This window comes from Mus caroli, unplaced genomic scaffold (genome assembly GCF_978045245.1).
Source record: "Mus caroli unplaced genomic scaffold, Mus_caroli_1 scaffold_1, whole genome shotgun sequence".
NCBI lineage: Eukaryota > Metazoa > Chordata > Mammalia > Rodentia > Muridae > Mus > Mus caroli.
The window spans coordinates 106,565,985-106,578,893 of NW_028227256.1; positions in this window are offsets into that span (position 1 = coordinate 106,565,985).

Consider the following 12,909-nt stretch of genomic DNA (forward strand, 5'->3'; position numbering starts at 1 on the left):
TCTGGTTGATTTTGTTGTTCTTCCTATGGGTTGCAAACCCCTTCAGCTCCTTCAGTACTTTCTCTAGATTCATTTTTGAAAACTGTTTTTTTGTTTTTATATTAAATTATTTATTGATTTACATTCCCTATGTTGGCCCCCTTCCTGGTTACTCCCACTGCCCCTCGCCTTTGCCTCTGAGAGCGTGTTCTCTCATCTACTCACTCATCCTTCCACCTCACCCCACTCCAGCACCACTTTCCCTGGGGCATCAAATCTTTACAGGATTAAGTCTAGCCTCTTTCACTGAGGCCAGACAAGGCAGTCCTCTCCTAATGTGTGCCAGGGGCCATGAACCAGCCCATATATGTTCTTTGGTTGTTGACTTAGTCTCTGGGAGCTCTTATGGGTTCAGGTTAGTTGATGCTGCTGTTCTTCCAATGGGGTTACCATTCCCTTTAGCTCCTTCAATTCTTCCCCCAACTCTTCCATAAGAGTACCCAATCTGAGTCTAATGGTTGGCTGTAAGTAACTGCCTTTGTCTCAATCAGCTGCTGGAAAAGCCTCTGAGAGGACATCCATGGTAGGCTCCTGTCTGCAAACACAACATGCCATCAGTAATAGTGACAGGGTTTGGTGCCTACCTTTTGAATGGATCCCAAGTTGGGCCAGTCACTATATGACCTTTCCTTCAGTATCTGCTCCATTTTTATCCCTGCATTTATTTTAGACAGGAACAATTCTGGGTCAAAAATTCTGAAGGTAGGTGGATGACACCATCCCTCCACTCAGATCCAGGTTTATCTGCTGGAGGTGTTCTCTTCAGGTTCCAACTCTCAACTGAAAAGCATTTCATCTAAGGTCATCCCCATTGAGTCCTGGGAGTCTTTCACATTCCAGGTCTCTGGGATTTTCTAGAGGTACCCCTTGCTCTGCACCTTCCACAACTGCATATTTTCATTCATTCTCCTGACACTCCAACTTTCTCTTCTGTCTGCCCCCATACCCAAGCCTGCTCCATTTCCCCTTCTCTCACATCCAGGTCTCTCCCTCCTTCTGCCTCCCCTGATTACATAGTTCCCCCTTCTAAGTAGGATTGAAGCATTCTCACTTGGGCCTTCCTTCTTGTTAAACTTCATATGGTCTGTGAAGTATATCATGGGTATTCTATACTTTTTGGCTAATATTCACTGATCAGTAAGTACTTACCATGGGTCTAGGTCATGTCCCTTAGGAAAATATTTTCTAGTTCCATCCATTTGCCTGAAAAATTCATGATGTCCATGCTTTTAATAGCTGAATAGTAATCCATTGTGTAAATGAACCACATGCTCTGTATCCATTCTTCAGTGGAAGGATACTTGAGATATTTCTATCTTCTGGGTATTTCAAGTAAGGCTAAACATGATGGAACACATGTCCTTGTGGTATAGTAGAACATATTTTGGGTATCTGTTCAGGAGTGGTATAACTAGGTCTTCAGGAAGAATTATTTGCAACTTTCTGAGGAACCACCAGATTGATTTCTAGAAATGTTGTACCAGTTTGCAATCCCATGAGTGATGGAGGACTATTCCTTTCTCCACATTCTGGCCAGCATGTGCTGTCACTTGAGTTTTTGACCTTATCCATTCTTATTGGTATAAGGTAGAATCTCAGGGTCTTTTTTATTTGCATTTTCCTAATAACTAAGAATGTTGAACATTTATTTAAGTGCTTCTTTACCATTTGGGATTCCTCTATTGAAAATGTTCTCTTTAGCTCTGTATCCCAAGTCTTTAGATTCTTAAGAGAAAGATGAGACTATGCAAATGCATCTCATTGTCTTCACGTTTTTTTTAATGTTTGTAGGCATCTTTCCTATGTTTCTCAAGAGACCCAAGGTAGATGCAAACATCCAGATAGTCTGTGAGTGCTGTTATATATATAAGTTCCCAACGTGCCCAGAAAGGAACTTGACATTTTGATAAACATTTTGATAAATAGTGATTTATTTATTTTGATAAAATGATAAATAGTGATTTGTCATTTTGATAAAACATGCTGTTTTTGAACTCATTATTTGTTATAAACTATATCCAAGAGGGAAATGATTCTGTCTTGACAGTCCCATCTCCTCTGACAAATTGTGAAAGAGGAGGAGAAACCCTTAGTGATGTGGAATAGGATTTTGAGTGTGAGTGCCCTGCTCAAGACTGGATTCCCCTTGGATGCTAGACAAAAAGCAATTTACTACTGAAGTTTGGGATTATTGTTGATACTAAAATATTAATCAGTTAACTCAATTTTAAATGTCATTCTTTCCAAAATAGGGTTGGATCTCAGTCGAAGAGCACTTGTGCAAATGTATGACGCCCTCTGACTGATCCTTTACACAGCAACTAATCACATATCTCAGGATGGTAGTGATGCTATGTCCTGGTCAATGCACAAATCACTATCAAATAGCCTTCTATTTGGAAAAGGTCAGGGTACTAATATTTATCAAGTTAAAGTATCGGAAAATTCTCCCAAATGATCTTTGAAGTGTTTTATTTCTTCTGTGATGGAGCAGAACTAAAAGTGATTAAAACGTTATAATAATACAATATATGCAATATTTATTTAGTTTTCTGTATAGATTGGTAGGAATGTTTGTCATTTGAAAATTGTTTGCCTTTATTCAACAAAGCTTCCTGGATAGATCAAACACTTGGAAGAGAACCCACTCAGTAGGTGTGCCTAAAAATCACACTACAACCACAATCAGGGATTTAGGTGATGCTGTTAGAATCCTATAGTTTAACAGAACATAAACACCAAAAAAGTCATGACCATATACATTAGTTTTCTATACCTTGAGCATGCCTGCTTAAAAAAGGAAAAGCTTATTTAAACTTATGGTTCTAGGAGCGTATTGTGTAATAGTTATGAAATCGTGGCAACAGGAAGGAACAACAGAAAGCTGAGAGAACATAGTTTTCACTATAAATAGGAAGTAAGGTGTGGCTATATATCCTCAAAGTCCTCTAAGAGTATTTTTTGGGAGAAGGCCCTAGGTTTCACCTTCAGAAGGATCAATAAGTAACCTTTCTCAACAGCTGTACAACAGAGGGACCAAGTGTTTGGATACTGATCCTATAAGGGACATTTCTCATTTACACTATACTTCCATCCTTTCAATCAAATATTTGTTTTAATAAAAGCATTGGAATTTTAAGGTAAGGAATTTATGGTATTGAATCACTTGATGGAGAATGAAATACACCCATGTAGGAATGTCTAAAAAGAATAGTTTCCTCTATTCTTCACTTAGGTTTTTAATACAGCTGTGTGGGATGCATGAATTTTTAGTGGCCTATCCCTTTTTAATATCTGAGGACAAAGTAAGTTCTATATGCACAAATTATACAATGTGTGGGACTATATGAAGACATTGTCAGAATGACAAGAACTAAATCATTCAGAGTCTAGTTACTTTTCTTTAGTCTCCTTATAAAGTTCTTTTGGAATGTGATTGATAGATATTGCATTAAGACAAGGGGGAAGGTTGAAGTTAGAAACTTATATGCATATGCTTATCTTCTTCAATACACAAAACATAGAAAGAGCAGCAAATACTGCCCAAAGATTAAAAGGAGTAAGCATACCAAAGACAGAATATTGGTGTCCTTGAGAGCACAGCTTTAAAAATATGACTTTTGTCTGGGCTTTGGTTTAAATCAGTTTTGAAATTTAAAAGAGGAAATCATGTTATAGGATTAATAGTTTTCAAAGTCTTTTGGATTGTAGCCATAATTTAAATTTGCTTATTTTAGATCTGATTACGATCTCTTATTTTAGAAACAACTGTATTTTTCATATCTATTGCCATTTTGCACACATTTTAATCAAATTCTCTTTATGTATTATTTAGAGATCTTTACCTTATTCTTTACATAGTATTTATTATACAAAAATCACATATATTATATATTTAATAAACATTAACTTTCCTGGGCGTGGTGGTGCACGCCTTTAATCCCACCACTTGGGAGGCAGGGGTAGGCTGATTTCTGAGTTCGAGGCCAGCCTGGTCTACAGAGTGAGTTCCAGGACAGCCAGGGCTATACAGAGAAACCCTGTCTCAAAAACAACAACAACAACAACAAAAACAACAACAACAAAACCCCAAACAAACAAAAATAAATAAACACCAACTTCATCTTATTTTAATCTGGAATAAAAGTGATTTTTGCTTTTAATCTTAAAAACTCTAAAGAAAAAAGAAAAAAAAAACATTTGTTATGTTCTTTGTGAGGAAACAACTTACTATGTCATGTACAATTGCCATGTACTGAAATAGAATATATTAGAAAGAAAAGCCTAAAATAATCATAATTATTTGTTTTGCTTAATGCTATTGCTATTTATTTATTTATTTATTTATTTATTCACTTATTTATATAAATGGTTTTCAAGATGAAGCTGAGAGTCTTGCACTGCCAGCCGCTGGCTGTTCCACTCATGTCTATCTGTAGTTCATGCTTTTGCCACTTTTCAAATTGAAACTGCTTGTCAATCCTTACTATTTGGTATTAATCAAGTTTGTTATTTCTATGATACAAAAGGCCTTAATTTATGCCAACTATAAGGAACTTTGTCCATATTCATGTGTGTTTTCAAATCTGACAAGGCATAACTTAGTGCATTTACTTAGTATTAGGAGGGGAGCATCCCAGCAAAAGTTTTTTTTCTGTACAGACAGGAGAGTAAAAGAGGTAGCAGGTGCCTCCACACCTAGTCCCACACTTCCTTTCTCCTCTTTTTTGTCCTTGATTCTAATGAGCCTCAAAAATATCAGGGTTCTTACCCATGAAGGATGATAATGGTACCTTGCCTGAAATCTTCTATGTGCCTAATCCAACCACATGTTATTGTTCAGAAATGAAAGAGATTACTTGGCCTCTCCAAGAGTATTGAGCTCACCTCAATGGTCGAGAGTCTCAATTTTCCATAAACTCAAAAATATACTTCTCTGTGTTGGATCTTTCTCCTTGGTTCCCTTATAGCTCTTTCCCACCTCCATGGCCAGGTATTCTGTACTGCAAATGTGTAGGAACAAGACATAAACATTCATAAGTCAGATCAATATTCTAAAGAATACAGGGTAATGAGTTTAACAACAAGATACACAATATCATAAGTACATGTATATAATTATCAAGGTGAGCAATTGATTGTTTTTAGATATTATCTATTTTATTTTATATGTATAAATGTTTTGTCTGCATTTCTTTCTGTGCAATGTGTACATTCCATGCCCATGAAAGCCAGAAAATGATGTTAGACCTCAGGACTTGGAATTTAAAACAGCTGTTAGCAGATATGTGGAAGTTGGTCCCTGAGCCCAGCTCTGCTTTAAGAACACTAAGCAATCTCTCTAGTCCTGTTTTTTGTTTGGTTGCTTGCTTGGTTAATGTTCTATTCCATATCATTTCCTACCAAATAACTAGTATTTCAATAAATATGAAATATATGGATGATCCATAAACTGGAAAGGGGCAAAGATACTGCTACTAGGCTAGTATATAAAGTCTACATTTGGCAATATACATTCTATTTTGAGACTATCAGGCTGCTCTTTGTGGTAAAATGGCATACATATATGCTGTCTATATGTAAATCTTAGTGTTTGGTGATGGTAGGAGAAGAGTAATGTTAAATAGTTGTAAGTTAATTTAAAAGGAATATTTGTGAGGATTAAATATTCTGGCAAAAACAAGAATTAGATATACTAAGCTGATAATATCCAAATTTGAATTAAAATATGGAGCTAGAGAAAGTACCCAAGGATCTGGGGGTATCTGCAACCCTATAGGTTGAACAACAATATGAACTAACCAGTACCCCTCCTGGAGCTTGTGTCTCTAGCTGCATATGTATCAGAAGATGGCCTAGTCGACCATCAGTGGAAAGAGAGGCCCATTGGTTGTGCAAACTTTATATGCCTCAGTAAAGAGAAATGCCAGGGCCAAGAAGTGGGAGTGGGTGGGTGAAGGTGTGGGGGACTTTTGGGATAGCATTGGAAATGTAAATGAAATGCATACCTTCAAAAAAGATTTTAAAAAACACAAAAATAAAATAAAATAAAGTAAAATAAAATAAAATATGGAGATGGTTTTTATCAAATAATTCTGTGACTATCACTCATGCAGACACAGCCCCAAGCACCTGGCATTCTAGGTAGACTAGACCCCTCACAGTTACCTGACAATAGCCAGGTATACTCCTTCCCACAGTTACCTGGCAACAGCAAGGTAGCCCAACTCACTATAAAAGGAGATACTTGGCCCCTCCTTGCTCTCTTAAGCTCTCACCTTTCATACTCATATCTCTAGCCCTCCTTCTTCCCCTCCCTTCTCCCCTTTCTCTCCACATGGCAATGGCCGGCCTCTCTCTTTCTTTTACCTTCTCTTTTTCTTTCTGCCTTTCTACAATAAAGCTATAAACCCATAGACCATCTCTGCTTATCAAGGCCCACCATACTTGAATGATAGGATAGACTTTCCCCTAAAGAGCCCAGAGCTCATGTCTCTAGCTGCATATGTAGCAGAAGATGGCCTAGTTGGCCATCGTTGGGAAGAGAGGCCCCTTGGTATTGCAAACTTTATATGCCCCAGTACAGCGGAACGCCAGGGCCAAGAAGTGGGAGTGGGTGGGTAGGGGAGCAGGGCAGGGGGAATGTATAGGGAACTTTCAGGATAGCATTTGAAATGTAAATAAAGAAAAAAAAAAACGGAGTCTAACCTGCTGGAAGGCCTTCCTGCACTCCAGCCACAGACCAGACCAAAGACTCTTGCCCTTGAGGGAATGCCCCCTCTCTCCCTGCCCTCTCATCTCTTAGGTCCCAGGGATGACAGAGTCAAACCCAGGCCTCTCTTTTGTTCTCAGCTCTTCCATAGTGTCCAGTGGTGTTTGGGATGCCTGAGACTGAGAACCTGTTATCTCTGGCCTCCTTGAGGTGCAGAGACTTCGGTTTGCCCCTTGCCAAACCCCTGGGGACTGGGGTCCATGACTTCCCACAGCCAGACAACTACCTGGGGCCGCGTGGAAAGCATGGGGCAGTCCTCCGTGTCTGTGCACCCAGAGCACCAAAACTCTGGCAGGACATGAATTTCCTCCCACTCCCTTTAAAAGGGGAGAATTGAATGTTATATTTCCAATCTGTGTCACAATGGATAGAGGGCTCCCAGGGAACCAAACTGCTGCTGTTATATTCCTAAATCGCCATGTCTTTAAATTGTTTGATATTAGAGACAAATATGGTGTACTGGCTGATTTTGTGTGTCAACTTGACACAAGCTGGAGTTATCACACAGAAAAGAACCTTCCTTGGGGAAATACCTCTGTGATATCCAGCTGTAAGAAATTTTTTTTTTTCAAATAGTGATCAAGGGTTGGAGGGCCTATTGTGGGTGATGCAATTCCTTGACTGGTAGTCCTAGGTTCTATAAGAAAGCAAGCTGAGCAAGCCAGGGGAAATAAGCCAGTAAGCAAGCATTCTTCCATGGCTTCTGCATCCACTTCTGCCTCTAGCTTCCTACCCTGTGTGTGTTCCTGTCCTGATTTCCTTTGGTAAGGAACCTCAATGTTGAATTGTAACCTGAACAAACTTGTTCCTCCCAAATTGCTTCTTGGCCATAGAGTTTTGTGCAAGAATAGAAACCCTGGATAAGAGAGCTGGTATTGCTTTCAGCTTTTCTCAGAGAACCTCCTTTATGAAGTCAGCAGTAGTAGGTATAGAGCTGCAAAACCAGTGAATGTGCTGACAAATTGACCCTAGGTATTTAGCTCAAAATAAAACATTTTTGACAAGTTCCCCACTCGCAACTTTCATAAAGTTCAGTAAACGTCACAGAAGCATATGCAGAAAGAATTTGATGGAGAATGCATAAAGAATTCTGGGAAATTCTGTTTTCCATTCATGGATGTGGCTGTCACAACAATGAACTTATAGCAATTGTCTCTAGTAAATCAACACAGGAATCAAGTTAATCTAAATTCCTCTATTGACGGAGGAGGTAATCTCGAGTCCACTACTCACTAAAGTCATTAGCAGTTAATAGGTACGGAGAGAGGGAGACTTTAAAATTAATGGGTCACCAAAATGATGAGAAAAGTTATCATCAGGAAGTGTTAGGGGAGTGGCATATTTGGTGAGCTGAAGGAGGGATCAGGATAGAATGATACATATGATCATTATACTCCACTGTGTACATGTTTGAAATTCTCAACTCTCAAAATCAACACCAACGCCAACAACAACTGGTAGTCCTAGGTTCTATAAGAAAGCAAGCTGAGCAAGCCAGGGGAAATAAGCCAGTAAGCAAGCATTCCTCCATGGCTTCTGAGAACTGCTGCCCAAATGAGAAGAATTTGCATATTAAAGGAGATATGCCCTCTGTGTCACCAGTAGACCAGGCTCAGGTGTTCATCACGTTTTGGTTTTATTTTATACAATGGCATTTTGCTATAAACTTGAAGGATTCTGTTCGCTTCTTTCTCATGCACTACTACAGTGTGAGAAACAAAACGGGTAGAATGATGGCTCAGAGATTAAAAGTGGATTTTGCTTTTGCAGAGTACACAAGTTTAATTCTTAACACCTTTGTCAATCACCTTCAAATTGCCTGACATTCCAGCTCCAAGAGAGATCCAATATATCTGTTGTAGTTGTCCACCTACACCCATATCCAGGTGCCCACAAACTCCTAAACAAATACAGTTGAAAAGTAATAAAAAAATTTTTAAAAGAAAATAATCGTTTATAAAAACTGAAGTAAGTATTTAGATAACAGAAGATATAAACTAATCACGACAGCTCAAAAAGTAGAAAATATCAAATTACATGTCTATGAATATCACCTGACTAAAGCTTCAGTATGATCTAAATTAGATGCTAATGTAACCATGCTTTGCTGCTGCTATTGCTTGGATAGAAAGCCAGGGACTATAGCTATGGCTAGTTCCTCAAATGTCCATGAGCACAACTATGAGCCTCAAGATGATCAAACCTGAACATCATATAAGTAGGTTCCTGACCCTTTCTCTCCCAAAAGTTGAAGTTTGGCAGCACTCCAAAAGGTACCTTGGCACACTTTACAATCAGCTCACTGCCCCTCTTGTTCTTTGTTACTGGAGTGCTTTCCTTACTAAACTTTAACATGTGAGACGGTCATTACATTTCACATTTTTTCTGCCAGATTAGTTCATAAACTAACCAAACATTAAGATGCCTGGAGGGAAATAAAATATTCTAGAGAGTGAAATATGTGTTCTTCTACATGGTTATTAGACTGTTGTTAAAAAGGGTTACCTAAAGAATTAAAATCCACTTATGATTCCTGTGTTCAGAAGTCATGATATTCTAAAGCACAACTAGATTCATTTCCTCACAGCAAAAATTTCATACAATACTGACACCTATCTATCTGTCTGTCTGTCTGTCTGTCTATCTATCTATCTATCCTCTCAAGTTTTCAATTTTTTTTTTTGGAAATATTTTTACCTTCCTCCAAAAACAATAAAATAAATCAATAAAAATAAAACAATGGCAGAGAGAAAATAGTGTTCTGTTGCACTAGCTTGGGTAAACAACAGAAATGCAACTTTATCACTCAGTTTCCCAACTTCTTTAAAGATGCAGTAGAAATGTGTCTAGATGCTATTAACAACAGCATTATTTATAATGGCATGACTGTGATTCTTAGGTACCAAAGGAAAGGAGTGTGTATTTAGAAATGTTACCTTTATCTCATGTCGTGACTTTTTTTAACTATAGAGGGTGAGGAAATTGTACTGTAGCACTTTTGTAGCAAAAGATTTCCAATTACATTTAACATTCTGATATACATTGTGTAGGGCCTTAATATTTCATATCTCCCCATCTTAAGTTGTTTCTAATAAGATGATTGTTACCATTATTAATTAATGTAGAAGTTATTAAGTATTTGCCTAATGTCACCAAGAGTATGTCTAGATTCTTGTGATACTGATCTTCATCATATAGACAAGGGTCTATGAAAAAGATAAATTAAAAACAAAGTTAAAAAAAATTAAATGTAATTCAACAGATGATATAAGAGGCAAATAGTGACCAAACAGCCAGAGTTTGGATCTCAGCCCAAGGACATTTAAGTAGGGTTTGTTTGGTTGGTTGTTGTTGTTGTTGGGTTTTTGTTTGTTTTTTGTTTTTTGGGGGGTTTGTTTGTTTTTGTGCCTCAAGTCTCCAGATCCCCTTTTCATGAGATTACATTAGAAAATGTGTCTAGTTCCTTTTACACATATATATTTTGTAAACTCCTGTTGAAGTTTAGAAGTTTTACCTTCTAAGACAGTCTTCTATGATAATAACCTAGAAGCCATTACTGATTATAAATATCAAACCTATTTTGCCTCCAGGATTTGGGGGCTAATAAAAACCTTAGATCCTTGCACCAGATTATAAAACTACAGGATATCTTAAAGATAATCCTTAAATTTGCTTCTGACAAAGACAGTTAGTAAACAATTCTGGCCAGTAATAACTCTTTTATTTTGTTTACAGAACTCTATAAACTTTTGTTATATTAGGAGTTAAAGTTCTGTTGTCTCTTTCTAATTTCCTTTTTGTTTATTATTGAGATTACCTTTTAATTAAAATACTTCTCCATTCTGTTCCCTTCATTCGAATTTTCCCATAAACTTCTTCTCCATGGAACTACTTTTCCTAATACTTTCTAATACAAGCTTTACTCAGTTGCTTGCTATTCTTAATGTGGGCTTGCAGCAGAAAAAAAAAACAAAAAACAAAAAAAAAAAAAGGCCAAAATTCCCTGGGAGAAGCCCATGAGACCTAAATTTACTCTTATGACACTATGCATCCTTTTGGCCCAATCAACTTTGTCTGGAACAAATGTTTGGGTTTGGTGAGATTAAATTGCTTTGGATGAGTTGCTCAAGAAAATTCTTCCTTAATAGGATGACATTTCAGTAGACATGGTGATAATATTAAGAACTAATCCATTATGGATTATCAGAAAGCAAGTATTCCCTAAAGATTGTTCTTGGTGGATTTTACAAACATCATAAATTAAGCACAGAAAACAAAACAAAACAAACAAACAAACACAAACAAACCACCAAGGTTTAAAGTATTGAGTCTAAATTAAGACACTCATATCTTGGTAGAGAGATTTTTGAAGAACCTCCTTTTCCATATAAAAAGGCACATTTTACTCTGAATAAATGGAAAGAAGCGGGGTGCAGGGGAGAATTTCACAAAGAGTGTTGTCCTCTGACCTGTTTATAAAAGCCTGAAAGAATATAAGGTTGGCATACAGCCTGTTCATTGAGCTAAAAAATCACAAGGAGTCCTACATAGAATATGTGGTTGCAACATAGGTATATGTAGTCTAATTATCTTGTGTCAGGCCATTAAAATCTTTCCTCTAGAAGATATGTTTAAAACTTTCTAGCCTTCCTCCTAATGTCCCAAGAGCAAACTGACATGGAATCCCATCAATATTCACACAGAAGGAACGAGAGAGTTTTGTATAATTACATATAGAGCTATTGCTGAATATTTACTGGCAAAATACATAGTTTACTCTAATTAGATACACTAGATCTTGACCCAGCAAATACAAAATTTTCCCTGTGTGACTGTATAAATGGAGCAAAGTTTTCTCATTTCTCCCTACCTATACCACCTAGTCCTGTCTTCTAAATAATCTGCAAATAGGGCAGAATTGTATTCAGCTAGTGTGGAAATCTGGCCAGATAGAGAAGGGGGTCCTATGACTGCCACACACACTAGTTTTTAATAAAGGAATGTAAATAGTCATCAGATTAAACTGATAATTTTTCTTCAGCAGGTCTAGCAGAACTTGTGAAGATGAGGGTAGATTGATTGGGAGAAAAGTCACATATCAAATAGGCAAATATGACATATTTATTAAGAAATGATAAAAGGTGAGATAAATCAACTTTAATATTGCTCCCTCCAGAAAGCTGATTCATTGTGTGGGGTTGGGGGTGGGGACTGAAGCCTTGATGCATAGCTTGAGATAAAAGCTATGATTACCACAAAAATTTGTTTGGACAAGATAGGGCCAAGAGGCCTATTTGACATGTAAGTGGAGGTTTCTGTAGGAAAGTCTATGTGAAACAGGAGAGGTCATCGATTTCTTAGCAGAAAGGTTATCAACATCTGGAAGAACACTTGGATATAGGAGTTAGTAAGGTGTGTTCTACTACAGATTATAGACAATATGGTGTAGTCATTCAATGACTTTATCCAGGCATTGTACAAATTAGGATGTATATGTATATAGAAAAAGAAAACTCTAACTTCCCTTTTAAAAGAAAACTTTCAAACAGAAAAAAGTACATATTCCATAAAGAAAATGAAGTTGTCATTAACTAGAAAAATACACAAGCTCTTATTAAATGTCTGCCATTGTGTAACATAGTTTTATAAATGATAATATATGTGTTTCTAAAATGAATTGCATGGTAAATTTTTATGTTATATTTACTTATTTTTCCACATTATTGTGAATGAAACACAGACATACTTGAGCAATAATAATTTCTTAAGACATCTCAATTACCCTGAACATGTGATCCTTTCCTATGAATTAAAGAAAGGTACTGTTTCTCTTTCTTCCTTTCATATTTTGTCTCAGATTATTTTTAATATTTATTTTTTATGTATTACTCATGTATATGTTTGTATGTGTGCATGTGTGTGTGTTTATGCATGTATATGTGTATATTTGGGTGTTTGTATGTGTGTATATGTTTGTCCATGTATATGTGTATATATTTGTGTATATGTATGTATCTATATATGTGTATGTGCTTGTGTATGCACAGCATGGCTCTCCAATATACAGAAGACAACTCTCTCTCTCTCTCTCTCTCTCT